Genomic DNA, 13,384 nt, shown 5'->3' with positions numbered 1-13,384 from the left:
CAGAATGGGAGAAAATATTGGCAAATGATCAACAGACAAAGGATTAATCTCCAAAATATATAAACAGCACGTGCAACTCAATATTAAAAAAATAAACAACCCAATCAAAAAATGAGCAGAAGACCTAAATAGACTTTTCTCCAAAGAAGACATACAGATGGCCAAGAGGCACATGAAAAGCTGCTCAACATCACTAATTATTAGAGAAATGCAAACCAAAACTACAATGAGGTATCACCTCACAGCGGTTAGAATGGGCATCATCAGAAAATCTACAAACAACAAATGCTGGAGAGGGTGTGAAGAAAGGGGAACCCTCTTGCACTATTGGTGGGAATGTAAATTGATACAGCCACTATGGAGAACAGTATGGAGGTTCCTTAAAAAACTAAAAATAGAATTACCATATGACCCAGCAATCCCACTACTGGGCACATACCCAGAGAAAACCATAATTCAAAAAGACACATGCACCCTGGTGTTCATTGTGGCACTATTTACAATAGCCAGGTCATTGAAGCAACCTAAATGTCCATTGACAGATGAATGGATAAAGAAGATGTAGTATGTATATACAATATAATATTACTCAGCCATAAAAAAGAACGAAATTGGGTCATTTGTAGAGATGTGGCTGGACCTAGGGACTGTCATACAGAGTGAAGTAAGTCAGAAAGAGAAAAACAAATATCGTATATTAACGCATATATGTGGAATCTAGAAAAATGGTACAGATGAACCAGTCTGCGAGGCAGAAATAGAGACACAGATGTAGAGAACAAATGTATGGACACCAAGGGGGGAAAGTGGGGGGTGGTGGTGTGATGAATTGGGAGACTGGGATTGACATATATACACTAATATGTATAAAACTGATAACTAATAGGAACCTGCTGTATAAAAAAAATAAAGCCAATGATGTCAAAAAAATAATTTAAGAAACTGCATTAATACTACAATATTAAATTTTTGCAAATAAATGAAAGGGGATGGAAGCCTATATTATGTAAGATCTTTAAGTAGGTATAATATTGAGAGTGCTGTAGAACACCTTTTATCAATTTTAGACTAGGGAAGGAGACTGATACAAAATCTGGTGCAATAATTTTTTTATTAGAAATTAACCAGAATATGTCACCATTAAAAAGCCAACCTCCATCCCTGAAGTTCCTTGGGCCACTGGTGGAAGGTAAATTGACACAACTTCTCCAGAAGCCAGTGGGGTTAGGATATATTGACCTTATCAATATGCATGCCCTCTGACCTCACAACTTAACTTCTGGGAATTTATTCTATGCAGATGATTAAAGATATTAAGTAAAGACGATCTATAGGAACATTCAAGATGGCTCAGTTTGTAAGAGCAAAGAGTTAGAAGCAACATGAGTGTGCTAGAAATGAAACAGTGGTCAAACGACCATTCAATGGATAACACACATTTGCAAAGACAATATTGCATGGAAAATTTTCAAGTTATATTATTTAATTATTTGTATTACTTAACGCTCTGGAGATACTATTTAACAAAAAAGCAGTCTAACTAAATATTATAATTGGTAGAATCCAAGTGTCTGTGTGTCTCACTAATTTTTGGTGAATTTCTCAGACTTAGGGTTTGTCTTAAGAATGCACCTGGAATGAAAGTTGGGTCTGAGTGTTGCAAGGTAGTAAAGATTGTACAGAATAGAAAATGTCTTTATGTGCCCAACAAAGATTATATACAAACTCCACTCTACAGGGGCATTAAATCCCACTGCTTTCCCCTCTGCCAGCACCCCAGCCACAGAAAGCACTAGAGCAGGGTCAGAAGTGAGTGATAGCCCTGGTATTGCTACTGTTGATTCTTTATATTTCTCCTTCAGTGACAAGGGGCATATTAGATTAAGTCAGTGATTTTCTAGCTTTTCATTTTAAGTATTTTTTTAATGCAATAATATATGAAATTTATCAAGTTGTTTAAAATATGTACAGGGGACTTCTAGAAGTTTCCAGCAGTATAGTGGACCAAATACCTTGATTGACCCACTTGCTGAAAACAACTAAAAATTTCTAAATAAAATACTAAAAGTAGTTAATGAGTGAAAGGCTAAAACCTAGTGAAACCGGGAAGCTATAGAGATATGTCACACACCGAAGACAAGCTTGGCTTGGAGGGCATTTGCCATCAGAATGAACTTGAGCATTGGCTTTCATGATCTTATGAAACATACTGGGCAAGAGACAATGAAAGCCAGAGTCCACCCAAGGTCACTAATGTGAGATCCCACAAAAGGAGGCATCTGAATGGCCTATATGCCCAGTGTAAGGGAGAAACAGAAATTACCTTTCCCTCGTAAGACTGAAAGAAAATAAAACCACAAAATGGAGAGCACCAAGAGCACAGTGCTCAGAAAGGACAGGCGGTCAGATTAGACTTGCAAAGTTTTCAGGTAATGTGTCAAGCACAGTATATAAATAATTATGTTTAGTATGTATGTAAAATCCAGCAAGTTTGAAAACATGAGTAAAATGAGAGACAAATAAAGGACCAAACATTTGAAAAATAACTAAAATAGAACTTCCAGAAATTATATAAAGTGCTTTTGGAATTAAAAACTCAGTTGCTAAGAGTTTTTATATATAGCTTAGAGAGAATTAGTGAATTTGAATCTAGATCTGAAAAATTATCCAGAACAAAACACAGGGAGACAAAGAGATGGGAAGTATGAAAGATAAGTCAAGTAGCGTAGATAACAGAGTGAGAAGATCAAATATATTTCTTATTGCAAATCCAGTGGGAGAAGAGAAAATGGGGTAGAAGCAACATTTGAAGAATTAATAGCTAAGAACTGCCTCAGTTTTATACTACTTATAGTATAATTACTGTTTTATACATTTTATATTGAATAGTATAAATAAACAAACCTAACACATGGTTGCAAATTGCGCAACACCAAAGACAAAAATAATGTGTTAAAAACAAGAGGGGTGGATCAAATTACCTACAAAAATTAACAATTTGATTGAGCATTTACTTCTCGAAATTAACAACAGAAAAGCAACAACAATGAATGTCTTCAATGTGCAGAAAGAAAGATACATGTCAACCTAAATTGGTAGGTTTTGTAACAACATCTTTCAAAAACAAAGGCAAGTAAAGATATTTTCAGTTAAAGAAAACCTGGAGTCAGCCATTTCTCAGCAGAGCCATGGTTCCTTTTCGTGAGGCATGGAATTAGAACCTAAGACCAGGGTGCTAGGGGTGCTCATAGCTATGGGAGTGTCTTTGCTTCTTTTCAGTGACTTTTCAGTGACTAGAGCTAGAAATATCTGCATATACATACACACCCAGGCAAACAAACACCTATGTGCACACATACACGTATGATCACACACATATTACATGCATTACCCATATGTATGCATATGGTAGAAATCATGAATTTGCACTGGTGGCTCCATTCCAATCCATCCCCATGTAGTTCCCTCTTGCCCTGTCTCACTCCGTATCTGCATGTTCCTTCTTTTATAGTGACAGACCTATCTCCCATGAACACATTCACACACTTGTTGGATCCTATCATACATCTAAATTGTTTCAGAAATGTTTTATCTATGCCACTACAAAAAAACAGACTCAACTAAAAAGATTTCCAGATGTGTTTGCAGTTTTTGTTCCACAATCTTGCCCAGGACAAAGAGTATACAGTTAAATACTGTGTTCCGAAATTACCTGAATTGAGAGTTTTTTGATGTTCTTTCAGTGTGCTTATGGAATTCATTTAAAATACAATTAAGTTGGTTTGTTTCAGTTTGCTTTCAGTTTTAGTTTTTCCTCTCTTCCCAATGATGTTGATTTAGTTTTATTTTTTTGAATATGTAGAACATGAACATGCTTCCAAAAGTAAAACTTTTTAAAAAAAGAGGTATATTTGGAGAAATGTCACTACTTCCCAAATTTCTTCTTCTCTGCTTCCCACTACGACTAATAGGTTAAAAACTTTGTTGAAATCAAACATTGTTGATTTACCTTTCCTGTGTTTCTTTTTGAAATGAATAGCAGATATATGAACACTTTCTTACTTCCTCTTCTTACACAAGAGGCATTTTGCTTCTAAAAAACTGAAGGGTTCAGGAAGAAATGGTAAAAATCAGAAAATATTTAGGACAAAATTATAATGATGATACTGAATTATCAAAACATATGGATGCAGCTAAAGTAATACTTAATGAATGCACTAAGCATCCATCTTGAGAAGTCAGTACAAGAGCATCAGAATAAAAGCAAACAAAACAGAAGGAAGAAAATGAGAACAGACGAGTAGAATAAAAACCACACAACACAGAGGGTTGAGACAGACAAAAGTTATTCTTGAACAGCAAATAAAATTTACAAAACTGTTTTAGAAGCAAATAGAAAAAAGAGAAAAGATAATTAAGTTATAATCCAAAAGAAAGGATGAATTAAACTCAGATGCAGCAAAATATTAGAAGTATAATAAGAGTTTATTTTTAATAACTTTATGCTAATAGACACATTACTTCTAAAACTACACCAAAAATCCACTCAAGAATAAATAGAAAGACTAAATAGTACAATATCTATTGAACATTTGGAATCACTAAATAAAATTATTTCTGGAAGAAAACACCAGGTGGTATTTATTACCTATAAGTTCAACCAATTTTTTTTAAGTTATGAATTTACCCAAATTATACTGAAGAGCAGGAAACCAGAGAATATTTACCAAGCTCACTTTTTTGGGCAGTGGGGGGAGAAACTAACATGATCTTGATGTCAAAATCTGAGACAGGACTGTACAAAAAAGAAAATTATAGTTCATTCTTTCTCATGACCATATGTATTGGAAAATGTTAACTATCCACCTACTTTTGTTTCTTTTAGTAACAGAAATTCACATGGAACTCCATATAACTTGGGCTCATGGCTACCCAGCCAGAGAAAATATTTTTCTGCTTCCCTTGCATCTGTATATAGTCATGGAATTAACTTTGGGTGAATGAGATGTGAATGGGTCTGAGGAGGGCAATTTTCTGGTCATCTTTTTAAGAATGCTGTTCAGCAAAAATAGACTCACAGACATAAACTAGGAGTTTGGGATTAACACAGACACACTGCTATATATAAAATAGATAAACAAAAGGACCTACTGATAGGACAGGGAACTGTATTCAATATCTTGTAATAACCTATAATGGAAAAGAATCTGAAAAAGAATAGATTTTATATATATATATATATATATATATATATATATATATATATATATATATATAAAACGGAATCACTTTGCTGTACACCTGAAACTAACATGACTTTGTAAATCAACTATACTGCAATAAAAAAAATAGTACTTATTTTTAAAAAGGACAAAAAAAAAAAAAAAGGAACTGTGTTCAGGACTCTCTGTCCCTCTTTTAACTGGCTGAGAAGTGATAGGACTTGGAAGCCAAGTACTCAATACACAAAGCTGCCCTGCCAGCCATGAACAACTTACTGACTCTAGACCATTACCAGTGAGAAAAGTAAATGCCTATCTTATGCATGCTACTCTATGTTGGGTGTCTTTGTTATAGCAGCTTAGTTTCTAGCCTAGTTAATACAAAACAGACACAAAAATCTTAAACATATTTTGCAAACTGAATCCAGCAAAGAATATAAAAGATGGCCAAGCTGTGTTTATCTCAGGAGTGCAAGGGTAGTTTAACATAAAACAATCTATTACTGTATTTTATCACATTAGCAGCTCAAAGAAGAAAAATAACAGAGTAATTTCAATAATTTCATTTAAAAACCTGGGTAACATTCAAATGCTTGACAAAATAAGAAAGTCTAGCTACCAAAAAAAAAAAATTAAAGACTATACTCAATAGGCTACATAAACAGATTCCCTTTAAGTTAAGAACATCACAAACTGCCCACATTAACTTCTATTAAGAAAGTTTAGTGAATTTTCTGGATAACTTGTGTTCCTTAGAGTAGTCTAGAAACACCAACTGCATTTCTTCTATACATCAGGGAATTTAATTTTAAAAGATACTATTTATAACAGTATCAAAAATATAAATTTCCCCAAAATAAATCCAGCTGCTTTTCTACTTTATGTAGAAAATGTTAAAATTTGACTGAAAAATTTTAAAGACCCCCCTACTCCCCACCAAGAGATATATTCTGTTCAGAGACAGAATGACTCAAAATCATTATGAGGCTAATTCTTAACAAACTGATCTATTCATTCAATTTCAATCAAAATTCGAATCCAATCTCTAACAGGGATTCCCTCTGTGTATGTGTGTGTGTGTGTGTGTGTGTGTGTGTGTGTGTGTGTGTAATAAAATAAGCAGATTCTAACGTGTGTATGCAGGAATAAAGGGTCAAGAATAGTTAATATAGTTTTTAAAATGAGAAAACAGAGTAGGGAATTAAGTTTATGAGAACTCAGGGATTATTATGAAATATATTATTAAGATATGGTGGCTGGGAGCACACATCTGCAAGATCTGACTTATTTCAGAGCTGGTGCAACTGATTAGTGGGCAGAGCAAGACTTTTCAATAAAAAAATTAGGCATTTAAAAAATGGAATTAGATCCTTACCTCACACCATAAACACAAATCAATTTCAGGTGGACTAAAGACTTAAAGTGGAACGTAGAATTACAGAACTTTTAAAAGATGACATAGGAACTATCTTTACGACCTGAATTGGGGCAGGGCTTTTTATTCAATACTGTAACAAATCTCTAGAGACACACTGGGAGTCACTGAAAAGGTAACATTTTAGGGCTCTGTTCCTGCAATTAACCAAAAAGAAGAGACACCCCACATAGGGCAAAAAGGATGTCCCAAATCTAATTTTGGCAAATTCGTGTTTACGGAAAGCATTGAAGATAAACCAGTTTCTCATACAGGACTCTTTTTTATATTCATACCCCAGTAGGGCTGACTACCATGTCCTTCAACAGACAGATAGTCTTAGGAAGGCAAAGCAATGAAAAATACCATTGACATACACTGACAGGAAATGGAGTTCACTGAATTATCTTGCATAAGCAATAAAATAAATATTAAAGGTTAATATTGAGTCACAGAGGACATACCTTCCTATCAATGCTAACAGACATAGTACATTAGCACCTGAAAGCTACATTTAACATTTTCATCTGTAAAATAGATAGAAAGAAGTAATTCCTAGAGCATATAAAAATGATATATAGCCAAAGACATCTGCCATGAACTATCCCCCATAATTATTTGGTTATAAGACAATGAATCATGGAAGCACCATTAAAAGCTGAGGCTAGAGAACATACGAATTTTTCCTCTAGGCTTGTCTTCACTAGCTGGTGATCCCACAGTCATGGTCATAAATGTTTTAACCCCTGTGTTCCCTCCTACGAGTTATGTGCTCATAAGAGATCAATAAAATCCAGGTTACTGTAAGAATGTCTTCTCCTTCTGCTTCTCTCCTCCTCCCCCTTCCCTTTCCCCATCCCCTTTCTCCCCCTCCTCCCCCTCTTCCTCCTTTTCCTTCTCCCTTCTTATTGTGCAGAAACAAAAATTACTAACAACTGGAGATAATTGTAGAAAAATTCTTTACTTTATAAAGAAGAGGGAGAGGAGTATAAACTTTGAATTTGGAGCATATTTTAAACTGATTTTAATAAATGAAAACTATAACCCTAATGTGTTTCCAATATCAGGTGCTTATTATATTTTCAGGAGTCTAGGACAATCTTCCTCTGTAGGCTGGAAAGAGAAGAAAGCCCTATTTCCCTTATCTAAATAATTTCAGGCACATATCAGATCAATAAACTACAGCTGGCATAAAACAATGATTATTTCATAAGGACAAGTCCTTGTGAAATAATCATAAATGTCTAGACTTGTAGCTGTGACCCCTTTTATAATGACAGCAGATCTGAAACATGAATTACTTTCTTTCCAACAAAAACAACTTGGTAATGCTGGAGAGAATGCTGAAAAAGTAATTTTAATAACTGTCCGGAGAACACATTGGCCTCCACTTTCTAATTTACGTACTCAATTCAAGTGAAAGAATGTGGATATTGTGCTGAGTTTCCTGGCTATCTGAGTCTCAAACTCACTTGGTTCAGTGCCATCACAGCAGCTGAGGGCACCCTGTCCTGCCAGTTAGTGATTTCTGAAGACACAGGCCAAGGTCATCAGCCAACAGTAAGGTTAAAGTGGCCTTTCAGTACTAGAAAGCATCAAGGTTAATTAGGTGTCAGAGCTGCTTAGAGTCACTCTAATCCTGGCCATTTAAACATATACGTTGCTAAAAAATGATGTCAAAGACTTTTATAAACTTCCTTCCCATTCTGACTCCCCTTCCCTCCGGTGTCCTGTGGACTTCTGATTCCTGTGGCTCTGTCCTTCCATTCTTTTGCTGGGCTGTTCCTTCAGGAATGAGGACAGAGCTTAGTGCGCTTGGTCTGATTTCTAAGGTGCCCTATGCAAGGCTCACACTGCTCTCAGTAGCCCCTGGAACTGCCTGGGGCCCGCTGTGGCCTCTTCTGCAGGGATTATGCAAGTTTTGGACAAGGGCTGTAGGGAAATGGATCTATATCACCAGTTTTGCCTGCAAAGGTACAGCAGTCTCTCTGTTGAAACCTTGCACAGTCCTCATCTGATCCCCACCTCAGCATGTGGACCTTTACATTTTACATCTCCTTGCTTATTTCTTCAGGGTTTTTCCCTTTAACTGGGGTTGAAAAGGTGCTACAACAATAGTAGTGTGACTGGTCACTGTTTTGAGACATTAAATTTGTGGATAGTCAGAATTTTGGATGCCATGACCTCCACCCTCTGACGACACACCATGTTATGTTACGTTACATGACAAAAGGGACTTTGCAGGTATCATTAAGGTTATGGGCCTTAAAACACGGAGATTATCGTGGATTATTGGACGAGCCTAGTCTAATCAACTGAGCCCTTGAAAGCAGAGGACTTTCTCTATTTGCAAGCAAAGAAAGATGTAACAGAAGAGGAAGAGAAAGAGCGCAAAATGTACACAGGACTTGACCCACTACTGCTGGCTTTGAAGATGAAGGGGGCCATGAGCTAGGGAACACAGTGGCCTCTAGAAGCTGAGAAGAACATCGGGCTGACAGCCAGGAAGGAAAGGGCAGCCACGTGGGACTGATCTGTGCCAACAACATGAATGAGCCTAAAAGCATGATTCCCCACCCCCATCCAAGCCCAGGGCCTCCAGATAGGAGCCCACAATGGCAGACACCTTGATTTTGTTTTCATGGGACCTTGAGCAGAGGAACCAGCTGGACCCATCAGGGCTCCTCACCTACAAATCTGTGAGATACATCCGTATTGTTTTAAGCCCTTTAGTTGATGGTAATTGGTTACAGCAGCAATAGAAAACCAACGTAAGTTATTTTTCTTTTATAATTTCCTCTCTCTCTTTTCTCCTTTCAGACAGAAAGCTGGCTCTGTGTTCTAGTCATGGGAGCCACGCGGTAGGGAGTGTGCCCAGAATCAGTCTGCACATTTTCCTAGTCTTTGTTGAAGGAAATCTTAGGCCAGAGGGAAAAGGGATTGCTGAGCTTAGGTAGAATGCCTAGATGAGAAGAAACCAGAAGGAGGAAAGGGGGATAGTTTCTTCCAAACCTGAGCTATCCCCCCGTTCGTGCGCAGGAGACTGGGAGGGAAGAAGGACCAGAGGGGCCCTCAGGAATTGGTGCCCAAGAAGGGGTTCCTGCCTGGAACGAGCCTGGTGGCTGGTCCAGGTGAAGGACCACCCCTGGGCGCGCTGTCTGAAAGACCAAGAGCCATGTGAAGCCCGCACCATTGCTCCTACACTAACCCTGCGTTGTATGTGCCTCTCCAGGCCCCCGGGGGCCTGACGGAAGGAGCGTGAGGGCTCCTGAGCCAGGACAGGTGTGGCCCACAGTCCTACCTCCTTACTACAGCGAAAGCATGGTTCTCTGCCTCCACCCAGTTCCCCATGACATCTGGGGCTTTGCAGGGCTCACCGTCCATGTTCTCCCAAGCACTGGCCTTTCAGTCCCCTCCCCTCATCCGGCCACAGCCTTTCTCACCGGCTCCCGTTCTGCTGAGTGTGGGGATGCTCCTGGCGCCGGCCCCTGCACAGTCCTGCCCTGTGCTCCCAGTCGTAACTGCTCTAGTTCTCACTCAGCTCGCTGTTTCGGGGATCACCGGCCACCTGGGCGGGGAGGGGTCCTCAATCCACCCCCAGGTGCCATATGGTTACACACTCTACAAAGTGACACCACCTCCTGGCCGTCTTCAACCTACAGAGATATCACCACAAAGCATGTGACCACATACTTCATTATCAAAACCAGGACACTCACAGTGAAAGGAGAAGTGACTGAAAGTTTAGCCACGACAGCAGGCATGTAAAGCCAGGTGATCCCAGCCAAACCAGGGGGTGTGGTCACTCTAGCAAAAAGGCTCTTTTCTTTGTTTTGCTTTTCTGGTCGGTTTCTGCTGTCCGGTGTGCTGTGACAGGGGACCCAGGGTGCGCTGGAGGGATTTGTATGTGTGGGAGTGGGGACGTGCTCTAATGGATACACTGTGCTGGGTTCGAGACTTCCCTTCCCCCCCTTGCTGACCCTTCGCTCTTTGGACCCTGCTGGGTTGCCTCATTTTCCCTTCTTGTAGGTTGAGGTCTTTGCTGGAAGGTTTCTGTCCCTCAGGCAGATCAGTTCATGTCAGATTACCCCTACATCCTTCAGGCAGACCTGGGCAGGCCTGGACTTGAGGGTACACACAGCTCATGCTGTGAAGCTGTCTACTTTACGTTACTGAGTTGTGGTCACACAACTGGAAGCTTTTTGAGCCAGAACTAGAATCCAAGTCTTTTAAATTCCGTTCCTGCGTTTTTTCTTCAACATCATGAAATTCCTGGTGGCCAGAGCACAGCCTCTTTGCTGGTGATGCCTGTAATTCTTGGCTGGGCCAGAACTAGGTTCTAAAACTTCCATCAGTCACTTCATGCCTCACATATCCCAGGGGAATCTGATGACTGAGACCATACGATTTTCCAAAAGGAATACTTCGTCTATCTAGAAAAATAAAATTGCCACTATAGAAGTGACTGGGAACCAGAAGCATAGAAGGAATATTTAACCTAAGCTAAAGTTCATTAAACGAGAAACTTCAATTTAATAGCTACTAAGCCTGAATACTCATGTCATTGGTCACAGAGGAGGCAACATTTCCTTAATGGCAGCTGGGAGAAAAGAGCTTGGAACTTGGACCTTAAGAACCCTTTGTCTCCACAGTTGTATTTCGGGAGAGCCTTATTTGACTCTTACTACATGGTCTGAGGATGCCGATGTCTGTGTACCCTTCAGAGGGAGTCACACAGTTCGAATCTCTTGCTATAAAATGATCAGGTATAATTTTGTAAGGTAAGGTCAGAAGATATTGCAGCTTCTCTGGCTCCCCCTTTTAGAGCTAGTTTATTAAGTTTAAAAAAGGAAGAAATGGGCTTTCAAACAAACACACTAAATTAGACCTTTCAAAACACTTGTCATTAAAAGATGGTTTGTTGAAACTTCAGACAGGTTAAATGTATGCCAGAATTTGAGTGAAAAAAATTAGCTTTCCAGGGTTACAATTACAATCCTACTTAGTTGCCATGGTGATCGCACAGCATATGGATTTTGTCAGACAAAGACATCAGGGGTGGTGAGAAGGGACAGTGTATTTTTTGAATCACCACATGCCAAGTGTCAACTCTTTTGCAGCTCTCTTGCAAAAAACAATTTTTTTTTTAAGGAAAAAAATGCATCTGGACTCAGAGGTGGGTGTTGGGAAGAGGAACAAGACTTTGGAAGAATAAAAAAAGGGGAGATCACTAGGAATGTCTGAAGAAAATCTGAATTTAAAATAACTTGAGGGCTTCTCTGGTGGCACAGTGGTTGAGAGTCTGCCTGCCGATGCAGGGGACACGGGTTCGTGCCCCGGTCTGGGAGGATCCCACATGCCACGGAGCTGCTGGGCCCGTGAGCCATGGCCGCTGAGCCTGCACGTCCGGAGCCTGTGCTCCACAACTGGAGAGGCCACAGCAGTGAGAGGCCCGCGTACCGCAAAAAAAACCAAAACAAACAAAAAAAACCTTGAATATTAATGCCAAATTGTGTAATAAGGGAGCCTTGGGGTTTGTGCGTTAGAAGCACCTACTATCTAACAAACATGTTCAGGTAACAGGTGGCCAATCTGTTCCATTCCTCCCCTATTTTAACTGTATGTGCATCTAGGGTTAATTGATCTGCTGGGTCAGCATAAAAACTACAATGTAGAATAAGAACGTCCCTGGGCTGAAGACACAGGACTCTAAGATGGGAAATGATCCGAAATGAATTTCTTCCTATAACAAGAAGAAAGATAAAAGGACTAAATGCCCTGTGAACGCAAATGAAACTCGGAATTCTCAATTTACAGTTACTTTCATTTATCATTCAGAATGTACACACTCATAACAATGACATCTGTTCGCCAGCATGAAAGTGAAACTGAAAGATTGGGCCACATCTCTGTCCACTGTGGTGTGGCAGAGAGAGTCTCAGAGTCGTGGAGCCAGTGGCCTAACTGGCTGTAAGATATAGGTGGTGGCTACAACCCATCAGCCACGATAGCAACCATAAGCTCCTGACCATATGGACTTATTTACTTTAGTGGAGGAAAAAGAACAATCAACACACAAATAATACATAAGGTATTTGCAGAGTATAATGAGGACTGAGAAACAGGGAGGCTGTGGTCTTGTAACGCAAAGTCCATCGTGGGGGAAGAGGAACATGGGTGGTGCGTCAGCGGCCCGCTCCAGATGGAGTGTCCTGAGAAGACCACTCAAGGAGGTGATCTGTGAGCTGGGGGGATCTGAGGGATGAGACACAGGCGGCCAAGCAAAGATCTGGGGAAAAACCAGAGCAAAACAACAACACAAAGACTTAGAGCGGTCAAGAGTCTGGCTGAAGCAGCATGGGGAGCCGAAGAGGGATGAGAAGCTTCCGACAGCGGAGATATGAAGGGTCTGGTGGTTCAGGATACAGACTTGGATTTAGTCTGTTTCCTCTATAGAAATTACAGAATTATATAAAATTACTCCAGAATTTATGAAAATGTAAGTATTAGATATCTTGGGAGGATTGCCTGCAAAAAAGAAACACATGGGGTTGGATGGAGTGCTTTCAGGATATTTTGCAGAAGTCCCAGCCAGTGTCTGGGGCTGACTTCATTGATGAAGGGATGCAATTCCCTCTTCCTGGCCCCCCACTCCTCCCAAGATTTAGTGATTCGGCATTGGTACCCAAGCCTTGATGCTCATCAGAATAACTGGTGGAGCTTGTTAAAAATTCAGGTTCCTGGCCCC

Source organism: Grampus griseus (genome assembly GCF_964374135.1).
Source record: "Grampus griseus genome assembly, chromosome: 13".
NCBI lineage: Eukaryota > Metazoa > Chordata > Mammalia > Artiodactyla > Delphinidae > Grampus > Grampus griseus.
Note: the sequence above shows the minus strand (reverse complement) of the source record.